The sequence below is a fragment of the Acomys minous genome (assembly GCF_964271855.1).
Source record: "Acomys minous genome assembly, chromosome: 11".
NCBI lineage: Eukaryota > Metazoa > Chordata > Mammalia > Rodentia > Muridae > Acomys > Acomys minous.
This window is the reverse complement of record NC_140492.1, coordinates 82,488,647-82,514,370: the sequence shown is the minus strand read 5'-3', so window position 1 is coordinate 82,514,370 and position 25,724 is coordinate 82,488,647. Positions and strand designations below refer to the sequence as shown.

At 38.3% G+C, this 25,724-nt stretch overlaps 1 long non-coding RNA gene and 1 pseudogene across 2 annotated transcripts; both read right to left on the bottom strand.

Annotated features, from left to right (window-relative positions):
• Nucleotides 1–904: 904 nt before the first annotated feature.
• Nucleotides 905–21,546, bottom strand: LOC311608347. Its single transcript, XR_014782914.1, has 3 exons — nucleotides 21,351–21,546; nucleotides 3,420–3,502; nucleotides 905–1,011 (listed from the first exon to the last, which is right to left on the bottom strand). It is a non-coding gene; the product is annotated as an uncharacterized lncRNA (long non-coding RNA).
• LOC311608833 (small ribosomal subunit protein eS25-like) lies at nucleotides 12,567–18,905 on the bottom strand (annotated as a pseudogene). Its single transcript has 3 exons — nucleotides 18,803–18,905; nucleotides 18,410–18,521; nucleotides 12,567–13,240 (listed from the first exon to the last, which is right to left on the bottom strand). The product of its transcript is annotated as a small ribosomal subunit protein eS25-like (transcript).
• Nucleotides 21,547–25,724: the final 4,178 nt, after the last annotated feature.

Below are 25,724 nucleotides of genomic sequence, written 5' to 3'. Positions count from 1 at the left end.
GGAAACAGGCTCAGGTAACATATGAGGATGTTGAGATAACACCACACCCACCCCTTTCCAGAGCAGCTAATTTAAAATTGCTTGCAATCTGGGCGAATCTGTCTCAACATCTCATAAGAACCCTCAGCTAACTGTTTGCTGAAAGGTTTCCTGGGAATAGGATTTTATCCAAGGCTTGTGACAGTGGTAAGTCAGAACAAGGCTACAGAGATCTAATTAAAAAGGTGATTTCCTGACATATGGGGCTCCTATGTGAAATCAAGAGCCTCTGCTGTGCAAGGGGAGACACTGACCCTGTAATTCTTATGACATTCACTTTAAATCTCAACTGCTAAACACCTTTCAAATATTTAACTCTCCCCAAGTCAATGCACTCTGTGAAAAGCTCTATTTGTTGACTTTTATCCCAGTTGGATCGTCGTTGGGGACCGCATCACTGAGACCTGTGCATTAAGTGGTACATATGTTGAATAAACAGCCAGACAGCTACCAACTGTCACGTTGCCTTACCAGAGTATTTTTAAAAAGCACATATGCCATGTTGAAGAGCAAAAGAAAAACAGAAGTTTATAAAAGAATTAGGAAATGGTGCCGGTGAAATGAAGCCACACACTTCTGTGCGTGGATAGTTTTTTCCCCAATAATATTAGTCTTTTTTTTTTTTTTTTAATTTAAAAGAGAAAGGATTTTCTGAGACACTTAAACTTTACTTTCAGATTGGTTATCTTCTTTTTGGTTGATAATTCGCTAGTGAGTTAATACATTGAGAGGGATCTATAATGTAAGCAAAAACTGCAAGTGTGCTCAGCTAGGAAGCAGGTTTGGTTTTCTTACAAGCAGCATGGAAACGGAGGTGCAGCTTGTTCTTTCCAGGTAGGCACGAAACAAGAGAACATACCGGCTTTTCTGGCACAGATACTAGGAATATTTATACTTCTCCGTCTTGTTGCTACAGCAATGCTCATCTGTGATAACATGATGGAACAACATTGACTGTACATAGGTAGCCATCTGCTGAGTAGAAAGAGTACCGGTCACCTACGGCTTGTTCAAATACAACAGATACAGCCTTGTATTTTTCCTTCTCATTCCTTCCTTCCTTCCTTCCTTCCTTCCTTCCTTCCTTCCTTCCTTCCTTCTTTCCTCCCTCCCTCCTTTCCTCCCTCACTCCCTTTTATTCATCTTAGCATATTTTAGTAAGGAAATACGTTCCCGGATTCTTTGTAATCACGAGTGTCATTGTCAGGTGTTCTGAAGCGGGTATCACGACAGAATGACAAGACCAAAGGACTCCCAGGAGGTAAAATGAATTCAAGAGAGGGGAAAGGGAAAAGTGGAAAGAGGGGACATGGAGGCCTGGAAAGAAAGGAGCTTCAGACTGAATTTTAGCTAGCCCTGTGCTGAGGTCCACTGAGATGGGCAAATGTTTCCCACTGTACAGCAGAAGTGGCCACGCCTAGAGACCAGTTCCCCTGTCGTGACGGCAAAAGTGCAAGATAGATTCCAAAGATGCTGCAGCTGGGGTTTGCAGTGAGAGATCCCCTTTGGGAAGTATTAATCCTCTGGCTTGGAGGCTAGGGAAAAATGTAGTGGATAGATCTCTAAGAGACAGTGTTCAGTTAGAATAGACACTGGAATAGACTAAAGAGAGGGAACAGGATGGGAGCCTTCCATAGACTCTACCCAGCAGGAAACCAAAGCGCATGGCGAGACTCACAGCCAGACTTTGGGCAGAGCACAGGGAGTCTTATGGAAGAGCTGGAGGATAGAAGGATTTAGAGGGGACAGGAGCTCCACAAGGAGACCAACAAAGCCAACAAATCTGGGCCCAAAGGGGCCTGCAGAGGCCAAGGACCATGCATAGAGAGGACCTAGACACTCTGGTCAGACGTAGTCCATAGGCAACACAGCCCCCCATGTGGGTCCCATAAAAAGGGGAGTAGGGTTGACCTCTGATATGGATTCTGCTACCCTCTCATTGATAACTCCTCCCTGGAAGGGCGGTCTTGCCAGGCCAAAGAGAGAGAGGATGTAGGCAGTCCAGATGAGACTTGACAAGCTGGGGTCAGATGGCAGAGGAGGAGGAGGGCTCTCCCTTTCTGAGGACTAGGGGAGGTGGGAAGGAGGAGATGGGCGTGAGGGTGGGACCAGGAGGAGATGAAGGAGGGGGCTACAATTGGGATATAAAGAGAATACATTAAGAATAAGTAAATGAATTAAACATATAAAAATAAGAAACAGCATTCATATATTCAATTGTAACAAACAACAGAGATGATAAAAAGGTCTACAACTGAGTTTGTGTCTTCACAAATCCTGAAGATTCATGAAACACTTTGTGTTCATCTCTCCTCATTTCCTTTCCTCTTCTCTTTACATAACTTTGTAAATAAATGTACTAGACATCCAGAGAAAGATGTTCCAAAGGAAGACAAGGAGAATTATGGGAACCCAAGTTCACTTCACTGACTTAGTACTAAAGCATCAGTGGAACCTAGTTATGTCACACAAGAACTCCAATGTTACTTGTAGGTTATTTTGTTATCTTGGACATCATCAGATACAATCACAGCAAATAGTAGTATCAAATAGTGTTTATTTGAAGAGTCTTTAAAATTACCATCCTGAGTAATAGCTGTCATTGTGGTTCCTCATATACTTGGTTTTTATTAGTCCTTTCCCCTATTCTTTCTTTTTTTAATCATTTATTTATTCATTCATATTACATCACAATTGTTTTTTAATTTATTTTAATTTTATTAATTTATTCAGATTACAACTCAATTGTTATCCCATCACTTGCATCCTCCCATTCCTCCCTCTATTCTGCTTTCACTGTATTCCCCTCCCCTAGGTCTATGACTGAGGGGGACCTCTTCCTCCACTATATGGTCATAGGCTATCTAGTCTCATCTTGGTAGCCTGCTTATTATTTCTTTGAGTGCCACCAGGCCTCCCCACTGTCCTGACTCTTTTCTGTCCTTATTGTCCCAGTTAATTGCCTCTTCCCTTTCTCCCTGCTAAAATATTTCTCCTTTAAAGCATCCTTTCCTTTTCAACACATACACACACACTCTCTCTCTCCATCTCCCTCTCTCTCTCTCTCTCTCTCTCTCTCTCTCTCTCTCATTTAAATCCCCAAATGCATATTTGATAAAGAATACTGGTACTTGTCTTTCTGTGTCTGGTTTTTATAACCGAACACAATGATGTTTAGTTCTATCTACTTTCTAAAAGATATCATGTCATATTTTTCTTTCTTCTTTGTATATTTAAAAAATAGTTATTTATTTATATATTTATTCACTTTACCTCCCCAATTGTAGCCCCTCACTCCTCTCCTATAGGTCCCATCCTCACTTCCTCTTTCCCCTGTGCCCCTCTCCTAACCCTCAGATGAGGAGAGCTTCACAACTTACCCCGGCTCATCATGTCACATCAGGACTGAGAGCATTTTCTTCCCCTGTGGCCTGGCAAGGCAACCTCACCATGGGGAAATGATCTAAAAGAAGGCAACAAAATCCATATCAAAGACAGTCCTCACTCTCCTTTGTAGGAGACTAACATGAAGCCAAGCTGCCTATGAGCTATGCATGCATAGGGAGGCTAGGTAAAGTCCACGCATAGTCCTTGGTTGGTGCATCAGTCTCTATTCCCCACCCCCCACCCGCAACCCATGCCCAGGACCTAGGTTAGTTGCTTCTGCTGGTTTTCTAGTAGAGCTCTTGTATCCTCTGGGTCCTTCTTTCTTCCCCCTATTCTCCCAGAAGAATCCTTGCACACTGCCCAATGCTTGGCTGTGAGTCCCAGCATCCCATTGCTGGGAGTAGCCACTCAGAGGACAGCTATGCTAGGCTCCCTTCTGGAAGCATAACAAAGAATCATCAATCGTGTCAGGGCTTGGCTCTCTTCCATGGTGTGAGAGGTAAGGGAGGTACCAGTTCACAAAAGCAAAAAGGGAGAAGCGTAAGAGCCACTTTCACTCCATAATTTTATCGCGACTGTCCATGGTTAAAATCTCATTTCATTTATAAATGATTTAAGAAATATTTATTTCTATGATAGAGACTGGGATAAACATTTTTTTAATCATGAGGCAGATTTTATAAAGAAAAGTATTGTGACAATTTGCACATGGTTTTCTGCAATGTAAATACACATACACATGTTTATCATCTATCTATCTATTATCCATTTATCTATCTATCTGTCATCTATCTGTCTGCCTGTCTATCTATCACCTATCTTTTTTCTACTTGTTTTATAAAACAATCTGAGTTTTAATGGTTTTATAGTTTGATTTAATTGTCTCCCAAAGATTCATGTTACAAAGGTGTCAGGCCCAGAAAAGTACTATTGGAAGATAGTGGGGTAAACATTAAATTGCCTATCTACCACGTATTATTTAGATCAGTAGGGCATGTGCTCAGTTAGGGCTGTAGGAAATCAGTCTTTATTGCTCTTGCATCCTGACCATGAAACGGGAGGCCTTGATCCTCTGTCATGACTGTGGGGGTTAACAATGGGAAGAATGGATCATAACTGTGTCCTTTTCAACCATAAAACAAAGTGATATTTTTCTTTGAATGCCAGTTATGCTATGTATTTTGTTACAGTAACAGTGTTCTGATTGATTAACAAAACGTCACAGATTCAGAAATTTTTTTAAATATCTACTGCCTTTGCTCTTTAAAATTTTCATCTATCAACTCAAGAATGTATACACCATTAATACCATATATTTTCTGTCATGTTTTATTGTGTCAAAAATTTGAAAATTACTTTGAACGTGATGATTAACAATTATTGGGCAACTGGAATCTGAGGCTCAGACTCCAGTTCCGCATGAGACCAGCCTGCGGCAGCCTGTCTGAATATCAGCAATGAGACACAGGATTTGAAAAAAAATGGGTACCTCTGGTGCTTCCAATCCACTAAACAACCCCTGTTCCCTTTCTTGGTGGGATGATTATCTGGAGTTTAAAGGAAATCCATGATATTTTAGAAATAACCTGTCATAAAAAAAAAAATTGCACACCCGGAATAAAAATAGTCCAGCTTGGAGATGAATCTTTACTTGTTCAATTGACTCATTTTGCCCTTTACTTTTTTTCTCCTTCTGAGTGAATACTTTCATTAACCTCATCTGGTGGAATGCTTCCTATACTTTAGGGATCTCAGGAAACATGAGTTGAAGTAAGAAGTAAATTATATGTTAGTAAAGGATGTTTCTAGGGTTCAGTTGTCCCAATGAATAACTTTTGACCAGGCTGTTTTTAAGAATGAGTGTGCCCCTAAGGTATATTATACTAAAAACTGCCTAACCTAGGCAGCAACTCATTGAGACGGGTTCCAGGCAGTGTATTCAAGTTATTTGTGTATTATAGTCTACCACTAGCCATATGCTTCTTGATCTTGACTCATTTTTTTCTATAAATTCTAGAATGTTTAAGACTCTGTCTCCAAAGTGCATAGGCTGCTGAAGCTGGTGGAGCACAAAAGATGCCCCACGTAGAGCATGATGTGTTTCCAAGGGTGGAATCTGCACATAAATACTGGATGTTTGGAGCAATGCACTTCACAGAGCCCTTTTCTATTATATTTCTTGGTCTCCAAAGGCAACGGATTTTGTCACAAACATGTATAAATGAGTTGTTACTGTGGGAAAGATTCTGCCACAAGAAATAGTCGTTGAGTCGGCAATGGGGTAAATAAAATCCTTTTACAGTTGATACCGGAGTACAGAACTTCGGTTTATGTCAAAGGGATGTATATTGTATTATCAGTGGGAGGTCGTACAGCATTAAGCTGTGAGTTTGAAGTTCTTAGTTTTGGTTTTTCTAAAGTCTTGCAGTTTATCAGCAATTTGCATGTGGTTGGGAAATAGGCTTGCCACATTTTTTTAATGAATGATGTTAGAAGGCTAAATTGTGGTGACAATACTAGCGGCCCTTTTAGCCAAGAGGCAGAACTTTCTATACAGGCCTACATATGAGACAGGTGATGTGTGTGTGTGTGTGTGTGTGTGTGTGTGTATGCACTCTCTCTCTCTCTCTCTCTCTCTCTCTCTCTCTCTCTCTCTCTCTCTCTCTCTCTCACACACACACACACACACACACACACACACAAACACACACACAATGCCACAGGTGATCAAGTCAGTGATGAATCTGCTTAAGACTTTCTTTTCTATTTTTAAAAATGTCAGGGCTTAATCTACTATTTTTAGTTCTCAACTTAATTTGCAATAAATTTTTTTTCAAAAACTCAGTAGTCTTTATGCACAAGGATAAAGCTTAATGTAAGGAGTATCTGGCTACAGGAACTGCCTGGCTATTTTCATTCCAGTCGTTTATGTTGAATTCAGCTATCAGAATACCAATATGCATTCAGGGATGACGAGGACACTGTCCCTCATGCCCTTATGCTACATTAACATTGTCTCATGTTGCTGAAATGACCTTCCTGTTGTTAAAACTCCTAACAATAGTACTTTTGTTCTAGTTATTTTCCTGGTGTGTTTTCTTTCTCCACCTAGCAATGGGATATGCACACATTCGCATCTGTTCTTTGTGACTGATATGATCGCCCACCTTTTGGGCTCTCTCTGGTGAGATAGAACTAACACTGGAAGTCTGAGAATACACACTGCTACAGTGTGACAATTCTGAAAATAGAGATGTTTTCCAGCTCATAAGATTCTTTGAAATCTTTGGGGACATTTCCTTTGCTATATTGATATATCTTATGTACTTTGCCAAAACCAGCCTGGAATGTTTCCATTTCTCTTCTCTCTCTTTTTTTTTTTTTAGCGACCCCTGGGCTGGCTTTCCTCCCCAAACTATAAACACTGAACAAGGTGTCTGCATATGAGGCAGGACTGGCTTAACCACCAGGGACTCTAAACCTTCCCCACTCATTTTCAAAACAGGATCACAAAATCTGCTATTCCCACTTGTTCCATACGAGGACAAGATTCCCAGTACTCAAATGGTTTTATAGACCGTTTGCCTACATATTCACCTTTCAGCTATTGTTACTTTTTACACCCTAGAAGAATATGCTAATTATGCTGACACTTAACAAAGTATGCTTAAGAACATGCCACTCAGAAGTGTGGCTCTCTGGATAATTCTACCTTCGAGAAACTTTATCTGTAAGGAGCTATTGAGATAACAATAATTCTGTAATAACAGAGCAAAGGGGCTACATTATGATTTATAGCATACCACAACATATTAAGTATGATATTTTGTATGAAAACATAGTTTTGTGTTGTACTTAAATAACTAGGAAAAGGAAATATGAACCTGTTAAATAGCTTCTAATTATAGAAAGTTTCCTAAAAAGAGAGAGACAATAGCTAATACATAGATTGAACAGAAACCTATTGTTTCATTCCGCTGAATGTTAAACATTTGCTTTCTTTAAAAATCTCCAAATTTTACACATATTAAGTCAAAGAACTAAAAATGTCTTTTGTGGATATTTTTATAATAATATTTTCTGTTATAAAAAGGCATTGCCAGACACTACCATCTGTCGTGTAGACTGACAGTGTATGAATCTGATGTCTTCCTGTGACTTCCTATCTTATATAATTGGAGGTTTCAGCCCAGAATGATGCTACATTTCTACCTCAGGACAACTAAGTTTGCATTTGCCTGGAACATTTTAATCATTTCTCTCTGCTATGTGCTGATAAGACCAGCACTCTGTACCGTTAAAGGCTACAAATGTGTCTATTGAGAGTGTTAAAAATTCTTTCTGAGCCTCTGGCCATTGTCCAGAATTATTACCATAATACCTTCCAAAATGAGTCAGAAAATATAATGTGCTATAATTGATAAATGTTTCATTTGTATTTACTTTAGTTCTGAAATTTGAAATGCTTAGACTGTCTTGGCTGCATCAACATAGGAATGAATTTATTGTTTTTTTTTTTCAGTGAGAAAATCTTTGTGAATTGTTTGCTTGAATGTCAGAATATTTGTATACTGTGTCTTAAAAACAGTCCAAGGACATTAAAAATACTTTATTTATTCAGGTTCATGCTTGTGCATACATATAAATCATCCAATCTCAATCCATGGGACAATGCCACTGAATAACGTATATAGTTATTTATCTTAAAGCACCGCCTTCTTCACCAACACAGAAATAGTAAAGCACTTAATTGGAGATAATCTCTGTGTAACTGAGCATTGTCAAAGGGTAATGACCTCCTGCTGCTAAGCCCTGGGAATGTTGACAGAAAGCCAACACATTTGTTTTCAAAGCAGGAGACATAGATCTACTGACAAAAGTGTATTAAATGGCTTTATTTTTGGTATACTCTGTAATAGAAATCTCATCTGGGCCATGTTACCATTGGGCTTCCATTTTTTCCCCTCCTAGTATCTTGTATGTCCCCGCCCCCCCCAGCCCAACCCTCTCTGTTAAATATGCTGATTAGCACCTCAGCTGCCACTGAGTGCCTCCTGTCTGACTGAAAGAGTGAGCTCAGTTAACACTGTGGGTGCTGAAAAGATTGGAATGAGTTACTATTCATCAAGGTTTACTGCCTGGTACAATATAGTAATCAATGCTCTATAATTCTAGCTGAGGAAATAACCTCGATAATTTATAAAGGAGCAGAGCAAACAGCTGTTCACCCCCTGCCTCCAGTTCTCACACACGTCATCTGACTAATGCTTGAACTTTCATTTGGCCTATGAATAAAATTCCACTTACAAAGAGGTCTTCTGGGAGCTGAGGACAGAGCTCAGTCATCAACTGGTAAAGAGCCAGCCACGCATGCATGAGATTCCCAAGTTCAGATCCTGAGAAGGATCCACGCAAAAGCTGGGACCAACAAGTTCCCTTAACACTTACGCTGGAAGGCAGAGACAAGAAATTCTTGGGTCTAGCCAGCTACCAAGTGTGGCTGAGTCAATTAGCCTTGGGTTCAGTAAGAGACTCTGCCTCACAAATTGGGATTAGCAACAGAGGAAAATATGTGATGCTGGCATACTTCCTGCACACATATGTACACACATGTTTAGGTGCACCTGTGAGAGTGTGCACATGCACAGTGTTACCTTTGTGCATGAGGAAATAGAAGCTATGATAACATTAAAGTACCTATTATATGAGACACGAAATTGTTTGGAACCCACTCTGCATGTTTTAATCTTCCTCCTTTCGTGTGACTTTTACATCACTGTACACAATGGACAGTTGTTTGATTATCTTGTCTGCTACAGGAAAACACTTCCATAACATTTTGAAAATCTCTGTATTAATGGCCTGGTCCCGTTTTCTACAATTTTTATTGTTTTAAGGTAAAGCTGTGCTTTGAATATCCAGACATAGTTTTCAGTCTAACAAGTGATCCCCACATGGAGGTGCTATTTTCTGATTTGCTATTCTACATTTTGTAAGAAGTCTAGAGTCATATAGAAAAGTTCTCTCTGTATCACACAGTGGACTGAGTCTCTACACTGTTCCTCCTGTGTTTCTGGGGAAGAGTTTGAGAATTTGCCTGTATAGTAAGATAACGGGTAAAGGGTATAATGTTCAAAATGTACAGCAAACCATTAAAATGAGGCCACCTTAGTTATCTCTTTATTTCTACTTCTTTTTTCAAAACTAGTGAAAAGGAACAGTACCAAGGATCAAAGAACAGTTAAGTGAGGTTGGCTGCTCCCAAGTAACAGAAGTTCTCATTGGAAGTTTTAAGGTCAAGGTCGTGTCTGATTTCTTCCAAGTCTTCCATCCTTTTGTCTTAGAATGTTTATTCAACTTTAGTGCCCCATATTTGACCACATCCCCTGGATGGGGAGGCCTGCTGCCACTCAGATGAAGGATAGCAGGCTACCAAAAAGAGACTTGATACCCTATGAGCATATACGGGGGGAGGAAGCCCCTCCTCAGTCACAGTCATAAGGGAGGGGAGTAAGGGGAAAATAGAAGAGAAGGGGAAATGGGAGGATACAAGGGATGGGATTGAGATGTAATATGAATAAATTAATAAGATATATTTAAAAACATATAATCTTTCAAAAATAACTTCATAACTCATACTTGCTGAAAATTTACCAATCACCAGGAACCAAACAAAATGTTATATGAATATTGTTATTTAATTTTCATCATTAGATTTTACATTTTCATCTAGAGTCACTTTTTAAAGGTCTTAAGTTGGCTCTAATATCAGAACCTGTAGCAATGTCTACATATTGCTTTCCTGTACCAAACGATCTATATCCTCTGCAGGGCAGATGCATTAATGATTATTTTCAAATTATCAATGGTGAAAAAACAATGGCAGCACATTTATCATCTAGTGCATCCATACTTTGGACATGTACTATGTTAGTCATGCTTTTCAAATTTGTAAGCACTGATGAATAATTTAATGTTAAAAATTACTGTATACATTTATGATTTCTTGTGGTTTTTTTAGTCCCCTATTCAGGTTCCTGGTTCCGGCTCAAAATTCTGAAGAAATTTAGGTAAACCTGTCCACCTTTTGCCTACGAATATTTGAGGTAGCTTTTGTTTTATTACAATGATTGAAACCCTTGGCTAAAATGATTCTCATTCTGGCTCATTAGAACGAGCTGTCCAGAACTTGACGTGAGGTCAAAAGACTTCATCTAGGATACCCAAGCAACAAAGAAGAGGCAGGACTGTTACCCAGGTCATCGACAATATCTAGGCTTCTTTTTCTCTGCTGTAATAATCTACTACTTATTTCTGGTTTTGCAACTTTTCTTATATCGTTTGCCAGAGGAGGTGTGAGGAGATCACAGCACAGGTATAAATCCTTAAGAATGCTTCCCACACAGCATTTCTGAGAAGCGGTCCAATTTGTTTTAGAAGCAGAAAACAAGAGTTGCTGTTAGCACATGCGGAGCCATGCATAGCCCTCTAGGAACCACTGTCTGTGCCTTACAAGGCTGCTGTTAGTGATAAATGAGATAAAAGATGAAAAGTGCCTGGCACATGGGAGGGTTGGGGCTCAGTGAATAGTAGCTATTACTGACACTCCCTAGATGGTAACTGGGGAAGGGAAGGGAAGTGGAGAGCACAGAATCTGTACTAATAACTCAGGTGGCTCCCAGGTTTCAAAGATACAATTTGAATTCCCAGAAACATTTTTTTTGGTATGTAAGGGAAAAATGAACATTTGAGGTCCCAATATCAGTCATTTTATGCTTAGTTGTTACGACATCTATCAAATCATATGAACAAGATCAATTTAATTCCACTTGCACATCCTGAGTCATTATGAAGGCCCAGTGTTGTGCAGGAGAGATATTTGTAGTAGCTCAGGGGCAGGAATCATTGTTATAAACACTAGGGGTGGGCTTTATCAAAACACTCAAACAAAGAAGAGATACATGTTTTTCTGCATATCTCTACCTTTTTTTTTTTTGCCTCTCTTCTCCTACCCCAGGCTAAACTAACTTCCAGTTTTATGAAACACTATTTGCATTTGAAATTTTAATTTAATTCATTTTGGAAACCTGGTCTTGTTTATCACTCCTTGCATCACTATACTGTTCAATGACATGAATTTTTCTAAACTTCAAAAGTTAGAGTTCTGTTTTTCTAGGTCTGGGTTACCTCACTCTGTATAACATTTTTTAGTTTTATCTAGTTATCTGGAAATTTCCTTATAAATGTGTAGACTACGGTTTAACTTGAGTTACCACAGATATGCACTACAGTTTAACTGGGTAAAGTTTCTCCCCTTGCACCATAGAGAATATAACAACAATCCCAGCACCAAGCAAGAGATAAGTCTTTCAAGCTGTTTATTGGGAAGGTCAAGAGACCAACAAAAGGATACAGGCTTTTTAAATTGCCTGCCAGAACTCAGAGGAAGAACTCTGGTGCTGAAGCCATGACAACACACTTTGGTCTCAGGATTTGGAGAAATCTCTTTGAGGGCTAGCTCTCTTTGTGTGGGAAAGAGTTAGCAAGCTGCTGGGGGAGAAAAGTCATCAACAGAGCTCCTCAGTTGTGAGTCCTGTGAACTACAATAAAAATTGGCTTGACAATATATGCTTAGTGATGTAGTACTGGTATTAATAGTTTTGGGGTAACAAATAGCCTGCTCGGATGGTTGGGAACTCATGGCTGTTACTGTAAACATAGCTAAGAATCTTTGGCTGAGAGTGATAGCTCCTGGAAGAGAAAACACTGTTTCCGTTTTGCTAAGTTAATTTACTACTCAGGTGCCTTATAAATACCTATCCTTATGTGCGTGAGTGAGTGCAGCATTCACCCTTAATAAAACGAAACTTCTTTCCACAGCAGGTGGAGACTGTTACATACAACCACGACTGGTCAAAGTGACCAGGGAGCGTCCTTCCCCAAATGCTCAGGGAATATGGTTGAAAATGCACAGAAGGATTGTATGAGTCAGAGGCCAGGAGAATGGCTATGACATAGTCTACTGGACACAGCAGGGATACTGTAACCACGGACTCCCAGCAGCCGTGGGTGTCTGAGCAAAGGCACACTAGTGCAAGTGAGCATGCAACGCTGTGGGGGTGGGGGATTCACAATGTCCTGGTCTTAGTTGAAGAGCAACAAAGTCAATGGTTGCTGAGGAGAGGAGAGTCAGTTTCTCAGGGATGCGACCTCTGATAAATTGCCTAAGTGTAGAGGAACTTTAATCCAAAAACATGCTGCTCAGATAAGGGATCACATCCAAAGACCTAGGTCTGTGTGACCTGGGTGGAATACAGACATGCCCTTATTATACAACATTAAGCCCTCTGGCTTGAATTTAGCACACACTTTAAAAAAAATTAATAAAGTTTTATTTTCCCAAATGCACAGCTGATTTAACCTGCTTATGCATCTTCACCAGCAGCTTGGGCATCTCCACCCTTTGTGTTTCTTGTGTAAATTACTTGGGTTCTGAGCTTCCAAACCAGCTTGATAAGTCTTTTACTAAGCAGCTCCTGAAGGGCTGCCCTGGCCAAGGAACCGCAGATCTTCAGTCTCTCAGAGACCACAGCTGGAGTAATAAGCTTATAGTTGGGAACTTCCTTACAGAGTTTGTCGTACACGGCTTTGTCAAACAGGACTAAATTGTTGAGCTTGTTCTGAACTTTGCCTTTGGACCACTTCTTCTTTTTGGCCTTGCCGCCAGACTTATTTACTGGGTATTTGTCTTTTTTTGGCTGACTTTGCAGCATCTTTCTTCTTGTCGACAACCACTGCAGCCTCACTTAAGATGCTGGAAAAAAAAGGAAGCCTGCCTGGCTAACAGTCCCAGAGACCTCCTTAGTACATACTTTTAATGCCAAACAATGACATCTAATTAAGGGGTAGAAAAAGTAACTGAGTGAGTCGGATATCGGGTATGCCTAGCTCTCATGAGAAGAGACAAGAGAGGAAAGCTATTTAAGAGCAAGAGAGAGAGAGAGAGAGAGAGAGAGAGAGAGAGAGAGAGAGAGAGAGACAGAGACAGAGAGAGAGAGACAGAGAGAGAGAGAGACAGAGAGAGACAGAGAGAGAGAGACAGAGAGACAGAGAGAGACAGAGAGAGACAGAGAGAGACAGAGAGAAAGACAGAGAGAGAGAGAGAGAGAGAGAGAGAGAGAGAGAGGGAGGGAGTCAGGGAGTTCATGGAGGCAGCACAGTACTGTCATAGAATACAAGAATGCAGTAGAGATCGTGCAGTCAGTACAGTACATTTCAGTGCAGGCAGTTTGGTGCAGGTCAGTTTGTGAAGTTCAGAGACAGTTTTTCTAAACAGGAAAACTGAGAAGTAGAGAGAAGCAAGTTTTAATCAGTCAGCTTGGAGAGGAGTTTTGAGTCAGAACGTCTGAGTTGAACCAGCCGGCCAGAGTTCAGAAAGAACTAGAAAGGAAAAGTCTCAGAGACTGAAACATTCTAGGTCTAGGTTAGCAGGTGGAGGCAGGAAGCTGAAGCTTCAAGGTCTGGGCTTGCAAAATGTTAGATTGTTGAGAGTCTAGAAGCTTCCAGGGCTAGTCCTAGGGATAGAGAGAAATGCTCTAGGCTCAGCCCAAGCGGTGTATCGGTAAAGTCTCTGTATGGTTCTCATCTCATCCCCCCATCTGAAGATATTAAAAACTATATTTACACCTAAGCCTAAGTGATCAGGCCTAAACCATGAGTATAGAGACAATGTTTTGTGTGTGTGTGTATGTGTGTGTGTGTGTGTGTGTGTGTGTGTGTGTATGTGTGTGTGTGTGTGCATTAAAAAAGGTTACACTTATGTTATTGTTTTTAGATTGACATAAAATTTATGTGGGTCCAACTAGTAGAAGATAGTACTTACAAAACCATTATTATTCATTTTCACCTAAAATGTTCTTGCCAGATATGATAACACACATCTGTAAAACCGGCCATTGTAAGGTAGAAGTTCAAGGTAAGTTCCCTGGCCTCAGAGCCAGTTCCATGCTAGCTTGTTCTATGGGATGGGATTCTGTTTTTAAAAAAAAAGTATTCGTATTTCACTAATGTATTAAGCATTTTGGACAAGTATTCACTTATTTTACTGGTTGTTTAGATATCAGTGACAGTTGCTTAAGTTTACCTTTTCTGGCTGCAAGAAGGTCAAAACACTTTGGTATTTGTATTTGATGACTGTATTTTATTTAATATTAATTATCTATTGAAGTACCTGCCTATTTGGAAGTTAAATTTTAGTTACTTTTCATCAGTTATACTTTGTAATTGTAAATATAGAAATACAACCAAATTTCTAAAAAAAAAAAAAAAATCACAGTTGCAAATTTCCCAGAACATTAAGCTTTCCATTTTCATTGGTTTACTTGTTTTTATTTTATTTTATATTTAAATTATTTATTCAGATTGCATGCTGTTTGTTATCCCCTCACTTGTATCCCATTTCCTCCTCCCTCCCTCATTCACCCTATTCTCCCCCCTCCCCACGCCCCCAGATCTATGACAGAAAGGGACCTCCGCCCTCACCATATGATCATAGCCTATCAGGTCTCATCCTGATAGCCTGCTTCCCCTTCCTCCGAGTGCCATCAGGCCTCCCCATCAAGGGGAAGTAGTCAAACAGGGGGCAACAGAATTCATGTCAGAGGCAGTCCCCGCTCTCCACACAACTGTGGAGAATGCATTGACCATTTGCTAGATCTGAATGGGGGGGGGTGTCTAGGTTTACTGTATGCATTGTTTTTAAAACATTATATTAGTAACATATTTCTTTATGCATCATTTTCATAGTCAAAGTTAGAAAGCCATACCATTGTTCAAAGACTTGATGAATATTTCATATATTTTTAATTTCATTTCCAGTTCAATTTTTTAATGCAGATGGAATTTGTTTCAGTCTGAGGCGTGAGGTAAGCATGCCTAACTTTTAAATAATTTAGTGTACTATGACCCAACGTCTTGATTTCCCTTGCAAGTTGCCAAATGCCCAGTGAAAGATGGACATGCTCTTACATTTTGTGTTCATTGTTATGATATCTGCTACTTTATTAAGCGTGCCAGCATTTCACCTGAGAAACCCCAGCACTTACTAAAAAGTTGCTTCCAGAAAGTTATTAATTCACTCAGATTAGAGAGGTATAATTTCATTAAATGCTATTTTAGTATTTCTTATCTAATTACAAGCATATACCTTAGCAAATAGTGTAAGTATTTGCACATTTTCAGAAGTACTTTAGCCTATAAATATTAGTGTATTACTTTAATCTTTAAAGGAACTTGAGTATAAAATCTGAGGTTGAATTATGAATTTTTTTTTACAAGTCTATGTATTTCTGGGTGTTGTCTTTCTTTAAGTGGTACATGGTAGGCACTTAAAGTAGACATCTTTAATAAAGAGGATATCATGCTTTGTTTTCCTTACTCTTTTATTTAATTTATTTAATTTATTTACTCATAAAGGAATATGAGCTCAGGGAAGAGATAACAGCTACTACTGGACTTCATAAGCACAGTGAAGAGTGTCTTATAAATGTTGGACAGAGCTGGAGTGCATAGCTCAGGTAGAGCATTGCTTAACCTGGGGTAGAACCTCAGTCCAGTGTCACCAACATAGCTGAATTATATTGTTTATATATTAAATTAACAGTATTAATTATTATGCTATCATAATAAATTAAACAAAATTCACATATTTAAAGTATTTCAAGGTAGGTAGTGTTTGAAGTTATTTTAGACGACCAGAGAATTCAAACCGCCTAATAAAATTTGTCACTAATATTTAACTTGAGGATCTTTTTATGTTTTTAACCTGTGTTCAACTTCATGCTAAAACCAAAATAATCCACTTCTAAACTTCCCTAGGGTAGAAATGATGGTGGTTTAACCTTCAAAGCTTTGCTTATTCAGATGTAGAGAAAGCCAATAGAGATGTGGTACAGAAAGAAGGTGACAGGATAAACCTGGTAAGGTGACATGCAAATGAGGACAATAAGGTATAGGGAATAGACAGTTTGCAAAAAAACACGTTAAAGCGATATTTATAATCGGATCTTCTGGGTACTGACCAATAGCCCAATCCCCTTGGACACAGCATTCTTTCTTTCCTTTCTCTGCAGTGAGGCCTAAACATGTAGAAAAAACTTCTTCTATACTGTTTGTACTTTTTCCCAATTTCAACAGATCCGGATTCTTTTTGCTAGGCACGTGACCATACTTTGGAAGAAGTTTGATGAAAACATCATTTGTTAATGAATTCTTTCCTAGTTGTGCTTACTTACTATATCTGGTATCCATTTGCTCCAATGCTTCACTGTAACTGGTATCTTTTGAAACTTTTTAGGAGTTTATTAGGTAAATTTGTTAAACCTCTTTTAAGTCTTTCAGGAAAATCTTAAAATGACTTCTCTTCAAATAGAGAGTGTGGGAGGGAGGAATGGGAGGATACAAGGGATGGGATAACCATTGAGGTGTTGATTTAAAAAATAGTAAAAAAAAAAAAAAAGAGTGTGAGTGCTCATGAAGTTGAAATGACAAGAAGGATGTAGGTGAGACGGTAAATAGAGATGAGCAGAGAATCTATTTAATGACCTATTGCGAGATGCTCTTATCTTATGACTGCTGTGCCTTGGATATTTTATTAATCACAATAGTACTAACATTCCTGCTGCCTCCTGGAGCAGAAAATCAGTACAAGTTATGGCTTTATGAAGAATCTCAAGTGATAGTAAAAACAGGGTTCTAGACATTGTTTGATGTGTACCCCAAGAGCCTGGTGTCCAGCCAGGTTCTTCATTTCCTGCCTCCTCTTAGGCATGGAATAAGGAGGGAAGGCAGAGGCTACTATCATGGCAATCTCCAGACTTAGCTCAGTAATTAGAACCACTTTGAAAAACCTTGCTTCTCACTATTTCTGTTTAAACGGGGAAAGTTATAATTCCCTTAAGTCAGCGTCATACTGTGAGAATCAGATCCAAAGATGAATGTTCATTCAAGCCTACCTCCAGAAGCAAAATGTCATTTGCAGACAAATGTAAAATATCTTACATAAGTAATGGTCTCCTTCTTCACACTAATGCCAACATATTTAATTATACATATGAATAAAACTTAGTTTCATAAAACTTAATATAAATAAAATTCACATGCAAATACATATGTGCCTTATTTTTTCTCATTTTAGTTGTCACTGACACTTGTTAAATTGCTATCTCAGCACAATTTTAACTTATTAACCGGTACACCATAATTCCTCATCAGCACCCTGGCTGTGGAGACTTAATTAATTTGATGAAATGCTTTGGTAATTCAATTATTGAATTTCATTCCTTTTATTTAAAGTCTATAAACAAAAATTATAGAAAAGTACTTAAGTTATTGCATTATTTTAATACTGTGATTGAGTAGCGTTTGTGTTTGAAATAAGTAGGCAGCATGTTTAAGTGATGTGCTCATGAAAGTGAAATATTAAAAACAGCTTATGAAAATCTCCCATCTGGCAGTTACAATTGATCAGAAATCTACTCTTCAGCATTATTTTGAAAATAGCATGAGTTTTTAATTAAAACTGTTCATTCGATTTATTAATGTAAGTAAAACCTCCCATCTGATCAGGTTTAACGTGAGAAAGTGGTTTTCTAAGACCTCTTTTATGGATTGAATGATACAATTTTCAATAAGGAATGGTTATAAAAAATGTCAGACATTTATTTGCTATCAATCTTTCTGTGTGCTCTCCTTAATTTCAAAATTGAACTGTGAACATATTTCTGCTTGCTTAAACATATTCCATGACTTCATGATCTTAGTTCTTATTTTAAACATGGCCAGTTGGAAATAAGCTGAGACAAAATCCCTTTATATACTGAGTGATAGAAGGGGAATTTATGACTAACTTAAAAGGGTTGGCATGGTCGAAAAAGGAAGCATATCCTTAAGGTTAAAATTTCTAACTTAGAAGCCTGGCATTAACCCTAGCACACAGAACACATCTGTAAGGGCAGAACACATCTGTAGTGCAGTCAGAAGGTGGAGGAGGATGAGGATCACAAATTCATTGCCATGTTTCATGGCAGAGGGAGACTCTGTTTTGAAAGAAAACAATAGCAAAAAACCCAACCCAACCCAACCCAACCAAACCCAACCCAACCCAACCCAACCCAAACCAAACCAAACCAACCCCTCAAAACAAAAAACTAAAATTGCCTGAAGTGCCAGCAGTTTTTCTTCAAAATGTACAAGTGTAGATTGAGTTGCTAGGATTGATTGATTGATTCATTCATTCATTCATACAGTTCATTACAGACTTTATTTCATGTATCCTTTGAACCCAGGCACTTAGATGGAAGCCATAGGCACTACTGACCTGTCATTCCATACGGGGACTCAAGACTCACTTGTCCTAGTTTCATGCTTCTAAGGCCCACTGGATTCTTTCCAGAAATCCCAGAACTTGACCTAGATTCCATGATCACTCCCTGATATATACTCATGAAAATGAATAACAACATAATGGATTGCTAAAGTAGTGTAAAACATTACAGCTCTCCTTCACTATTCTAGGTATTTGCTCCCTTCATGTTTATATGGTTTGAACATTGTACAAACTGTATTAAATAGTTTTTCCATTTGTTTAATCACACAGGATTGAAAGTGGTTATTTCTTTCATTTTTTACATGAAGTTTACAGTGTATAGAAGTTTTTTTAAATTAAATTTAATTTTTTATATTTTAATTTTTTCCTTTTTATTATTATTTAACTAATTTACTCAGATTACAACTAAATTGTTATCCCATCACTTGTGTCCTCCCATTCCTCCCTGTCTCTTCCTTTCATCCTATTCCCCTCCCTTAGGTCTAAGACTGAGGGGGACCTCCTCCCCCACTATGTCCCTCAGTTGAAGAATGGATAAAGAAACTGTGGTACATTTACACTATGTAACACTACTCAGTTATTAAAAACAAAGAATCCCAAAATTTGTGGACAACTGGATGGAACTAGAAATGATCATACTGAGTGAGTTAACACAGAAGCACAAAGACTCGCATGGTATATACTCACTTATATTTTGATTTTTTACATGTACATTTATATTATTATGCATATATACAATAAACTACTTACAGCAAGAAGAACTATGAAACAGTCAGGAATTATATAAGTGTTACATTCATAGTGTTTTGGCTATTTGTATTTGACAGCTTTGAAAAAAAATCTTTTCTATCTGGGTGAGTCTAAAATTATGAATGTAAATGAATATCTATCATATCTCATCTCTATCAACTTAAAACATCCATCTAGACCTAGAAACATCTTCTTTATTTATTGAACAGTCTAGATTTTTAGAATGGAAGTAAACAGGTGTGGAATGTTTCTGTGTTTGACTTGGTTGCTGATTGAAGTGCACTAAGTCAGTAGTAATTGGAAGTACAGTGATTTAACAATAGATACTCTTCATCAATGCATGGACATAGTACAATATAAAGCATATTTTCTGTTGCTATTAGACTCTTATTTTCTTTTCTTTTTTTAAAGATGTACATTACACATTTTAGGTTAAGCTTCACCTTTAAAAATATTTGTCACTGGATCCTCTTTATCTCCATCTTTCATAGTTTCTTAAGTAACTGTGGATATGAATTCTGGTTAAGTTTTCCCCATTCCCCCTTATTTACATCCCCAATCACCGTGTTTCCCAGAAAGGGAGCAAAGGAGATTGAGACTTGGTTTTACCAGTAGCTCAGCTCTGATGCAATGAACTCATCAGCCCTATGCTATTCATCAGTCTGCTCCTATGATTTATGTCTCTGCTATAACAGTGACTAAAATTTTAATAATCTTACCAACAACAATGCTCGAAATCACCTTATTTACTCCTTCTACCCTAGGCAGAATGATTTGCCCAAGAATGCTACTGCTACTGTGCTACCTTATCCTTTCAACAAATTATCTTTGCAAGAGCTTACCTGTGTTTCCTTATAGAGAAGCTCTAGTTGAGGCTTCAGTTACTTATTTATGAGTATTCTGAATTTTAACAAAAACTATTTGTGAAAACATAAACTTGTGTGCAAGGCAAAATAAATTTTAAATGTGTAAAAAAGCCAAGGGAAAGAGAAAGAAGAAAGAGTAAAATCAAGCCAGAAGTCAGGTTGGTGAATAAAGTATCTACCCTATAGTTCTATACAGTTGCTAAAGGTATGTCTGAAATTTGACTCTAGGCTATGTTGAAACCAATAAAAAAAAGAGAGATATGATCAATAACTGTAGGTAAAAGAATATGAGTTGCTTTGAAGAAATGTCTTCATTATTCATGAAACTACAGTCAGGGCTCAATTTTTAATATATTTGTATACTATGTAATCTAAAACCATGTTTATCACAGACTAAGGGTTTTCATAAATATGTTTTCGGTTAATTTTACCCTAATTAGGATATCTATATTTTGGATGTAAAAGCCATTGCTTCAGGAGAAGGATATATATATATATATATATATATATATATATATAACATTTGATCCAGTCATCTACTCTCCAATGATCCAGCTCATGCAAGCTGAGCTTTCGCGTAGCTCTAGGAGTAGGTCATAGCATTAGATCTGCCAACAGCCCCACCATTTGATCTTAATCTACTTTAAAATATTACTTCATTCGGCTTTCATTCACTGCTTCTTAGAAACTTGAGTGTTGTTGCTTCTGGGCGTGAGGCTCATCATCTCATCTTCCTACATCTTTAGTAAGGAGATCCTACACCCACAGTGGAATAAAGACACAGGGGAGACAACACAGGCTATCACAGCTCTGTAACACCAGGCCACACTCATAAGAAGGGTGCTGACAATTGTGGCTTTCTACGCAAGATCAAACCCACAGAGAAGGTCCGTACTGAATGCTAAAACAAAGTAATGACTTACATCATGTTCAAATATGCTCGTCTTGATTGATGTTGGTTGCAGATGCTAAGCCTTCATTTCTCTAAAGAGCACAGGGGGTTCAGCTTCTTCGTGAAAGACTGACACCCAGCTAGCTCACTCCAGTTATTTATTCAAACATTGTAGAAGTTTAACTGGGGCTGGGAAAGGTTCCAACTACCAAAGTTACCTTGCTATTGTAGCCCACAAGAGCAGACAGCCTTCACAAATCCCAGTCCCTTTTGACCATGGCTAGCCATAATCAAAAGTAAGAACTCCAGGTTTGCTAGGAATGTCTTAGGACCAAGTTCTGTGCAGTCTCAAGCTCTCATGTATCATCAAGTGCAGATTCTCTAAAGAGACAATATTTTTTAAAGGTTCAAACAGTCTCAAAACAAATTTTCAGCATCTAGGGATTCGTGCAAACATAGCAAAGGCCTTACTGAAACATTTCGCATAAACCAGACACAAAGGCTTTACTAAACAGTTCACTACACACTCACTGTGGTGTTTTAATGAAAGTGGCCCCTGTAGCCTTATAGGGAATGGCATTACTAGGAGGCATGACCTTGTTGGAGAAAGCGTGGCCTTGGAGATAGGCTTTGGGGTTTCACATGCTCAAGCCAGGCCCAGCGTCTCTCTCTTCCTGCTGCCTGATGAAACTGGATGTAGAATTCTAAGCTCCTTCCCGGGGCCATGTCTCTATTCTTCCTGCCATGATGATAATGGAATAAACCTCTCAACCTGTTAGTCAGCCCCAATCAAATGCTTTCCTTTATAAGAGTTGCCATGGTCATGTTTCTCTTCTCAGCAATAAAACCCTGAGAGACTCAGCTTTAAAAGGAGAGATGATACTAACCTTTGTGAAAACAGTACAGAATACAACTAGTTATTGCTAATGAATACATCAGCCAGTTATCACCTTTACTAACTATTTGCTGAGAAAGGGTTGAACACACAGCCAAGACTTGCATTTTCTTTGTTTGGGCTGTATTGACCTCCAAAAACATACTGGGTGTCCCATTTTTAGGAAGTATCCCTTGACATGAGCAGAGCTGCTGAACTACATATGTATATAGTGAAGAAAAAAGGGTCGAGACTTTGCATCTATTCTAGTTAGTTAGCAAGGTTGTATAGGAATAGTTCCTCCACATCTCTTTATCATCATGTTTTTTTCTTATTTGACCAATTATTGAAATAGCATATCCACATTTGTTAACAAAAGTAAAAGTTACAATCAAATCTTTCGGTGGCATAAGTTTTGTAGTGATTAAAATAAAAACCCATTCATCTTTTATGCCTCTTAGAAAGAGTCCAAGCTAGACAGTCAGTGACACATCTTATTAGAGTCAACATTTACAAAATCATGTGTCACTATCCATTAGACTCTAACATATATGTTCATCTTTTTTACTCACGTGTCTTCATTTCAGGAACTAAAATACAGAACTAACGATGATCAGTGCAAGGCACAGAGACACTGGCATTTACTTTAACTTAGTTATAATCATAGGGTCCTGAGCATAGTCTAAATATCTGAAAATAGATGAATGATTACAGAAGTAAAGTATTGAGAGTGTGTTTCTGCTATTAGTAGAAATGAGTTCCAGGAATACATCACTCGGAAAAGATGCACGTGTTGAATGATGCTGCTGGAGAAATCATTTTAAAAAGAATAACCTTTTCATTTAGAATGGTCTTTTAGGAAAACCTTAATGAATGTACACTAAAATTTTAAAATTAAATAACTCATGGTAGCACACTGGGAAAAATAATGAATTAGTAACATCTTACCTTCTTTGCACTATTCAGTATAAAGCAGCAAACTGCATGTTGCTTTTGTATTTAAAAATAATATAAGCTGGACATGGTGGCACATGCCTTTAATCCCAGCACTCAGGAAGGCAGAGGCAGATGGAACACTATGAATTCAAGGCCAGCCTGGACTATAAAGTCTACCCTGTTTTGCAAAACAAACAAACAAGCACGCAAACAACAACAACAACTAAAATTTTTTGTTGTTGTTTTGAGCCATGATTTCATGCACTCAGTCTGACCTCAAACTCATTACGTAGCGAAGGATCACTTAACTTTCTGATTTTCCCACCTTGGCCTCCAGAGCACTGGAATTACGTATGTTCATCTCTCACACTCTGTATGTGCTGCTTCATGCATGAAGCAATCAGTGCTTTACAACTTAACTACATCTTTGCTCACCGTAGAGTTTTGTTTTGTGTTGTTTTTTTAAGTGAGCAATATACATGTCTTTGAATCTTCTTTTTTATCTGGTAGATTTTTCATGGTGAAATTGTCTTTATATGTTTAGAATATCTCCCCTTGCCTCCAAGTTGTCTATATATGGCTTTGAACATTAGGCCCACTTTGAAGAAGAAAAATATAGAAAGACATGTTTCACATCTTATTTTTATGCAACTTTTACAAATGTTTCTATGATGTAGGGGAAACTATGCAACATATCCAAAGTTTTTGTATTGTCTATTTCTAGGAAGAAAATTCTCCATAAATTCAGCTATAAAGAAAGCATTGATTGATGAAAGTGATTATGTAGATATTAACAACACACCAATATGCTTGGCATTGTACTTCATTAGGACAATTTAAAGGATTATTTCTTCCCATTTTTCATGAATATGCAGTATTATGGAACTTATTTGAGCATGAGCTAGACAGTGTTATTTCCTCTGAAAAGAAATACACTTCCTGCCATTGTTTACTACCAGAGAATAAGCTGTTACCTCTGACTCTGAACAAATACTGAATACAGTTCAACTCTCTTCGTAGTAATTTGGTCCTAGTTATTAGGGCAGCTTTATACCGCTTTCTGGAATAGGCATAATATTTGGGTTATCAATAGGTAACCCAAGGTAAAATAAGATTTACATCCATAAATTTTCACAAGATTGGTCCAGGCTCATATTTCATCTAGGTCAATTACTTGCCAATTCTGTAATCTACAACTTACCCCACTTCTCTAGGCTCAGTTTCTCTCAATAAAATGAAAATATGCGCAGCTCTCCTCCATGCTAATGTGCATTTAATGAAATAAAGTGTGAGATATCCTGCTATAAGTATTGCACAATTTCAACACCTGTTCTTTGAGTAGAAAGTCTTTGTAAGAGTCTCTAAACAGTCTAGCAGGTGGAGGGAAATATAGAGGGTTAAAGGAAAACTTTAATAGGAAAATCCTGTTCTCCAACACAGGAACTCCCACTGATTCCAGTTGGATCAGCTATGCCCATTGAATTTCCAGAGTAAAGCTGGAAATAAGTATGCCTCCTTGGGAGTCTTAGGTGTCTAAAGGAGTTTGTGAAAAATCATTCTCCTGTAGAGAAAAGCAAAGAAATTCTTTCATATGACTCAAATCAATAAGTTTGACTCATCCTTATTTAATTCTCTATTTTATTTTGGATTCATTCAAATAATCTCCCGGTGTGAGCCCCATGCCTATCATTTTCTACAGCACAGGTGTTAGTCTCTGAGGTAGGTGGGATATTGCTCTCCTATCTGTCAACTGTGTGCTTCTCTTCCAAGACAGCAACTACCAGGAGAGCCCTGAGAGATAGCAACAGAAGTAGCACAGGCACTCAGGCATGAGAATATTATGCATTGAAAGCCTGTACTAGAAACACAAGGTAGAAAAACTTCAGTAGTTACATTTCTTAGAATGTTGAATAGATCATATAAATCATTCATCATATCAGACAGCCGGGCAATGAGGATAAGACAGCACGTACCTCGGCAGCTGAACTACTTATCCAGACAGCCAAGCCATGGAGAGAAGAGGTGAATGTGTTTAGTAATTAACTTCCTGCTACAGCTTTTGAAAAGCATTCTTCTAATCACACAGATGGGTAGATTAAGACAAGTTTAACTCGCCATTCAGAAGGGGTTGGTGTCCTAATAGCACACTATGAATGATTAATACAGGACAATGACGATGTTTCTACTCTCCCACGCCAAGAGTTGGCACAGGAAAGGCCACTTCAGTCTATGAGAGACAATCTAGAGTAACTACTGTCAAATGTTCCCTTGGTCTTTCAGTCTTAAGGAGAGGGTGTTTGGTCTTATAAATGCCAGGTTTACATGTGATGCCAGGAGCTACTGAAGCCACTTTACAATATCATTTGAGTACAGACTGAACCTTTTGATCTTTTAGGATTTAGCTAAATTTCTAAATATGTCTCTGGATTTGAATTCCTAGAGATTTCAAACTTTTATTAGTGCCCCCACCACACACACACACACACACACACACACACACACACACACACACGCACACACACACACATTTTTTCTTTAAAAAATTACTATCGTTTACTCATATTCTATCCCCATTGTTATCCCTTTGCTTGTCTC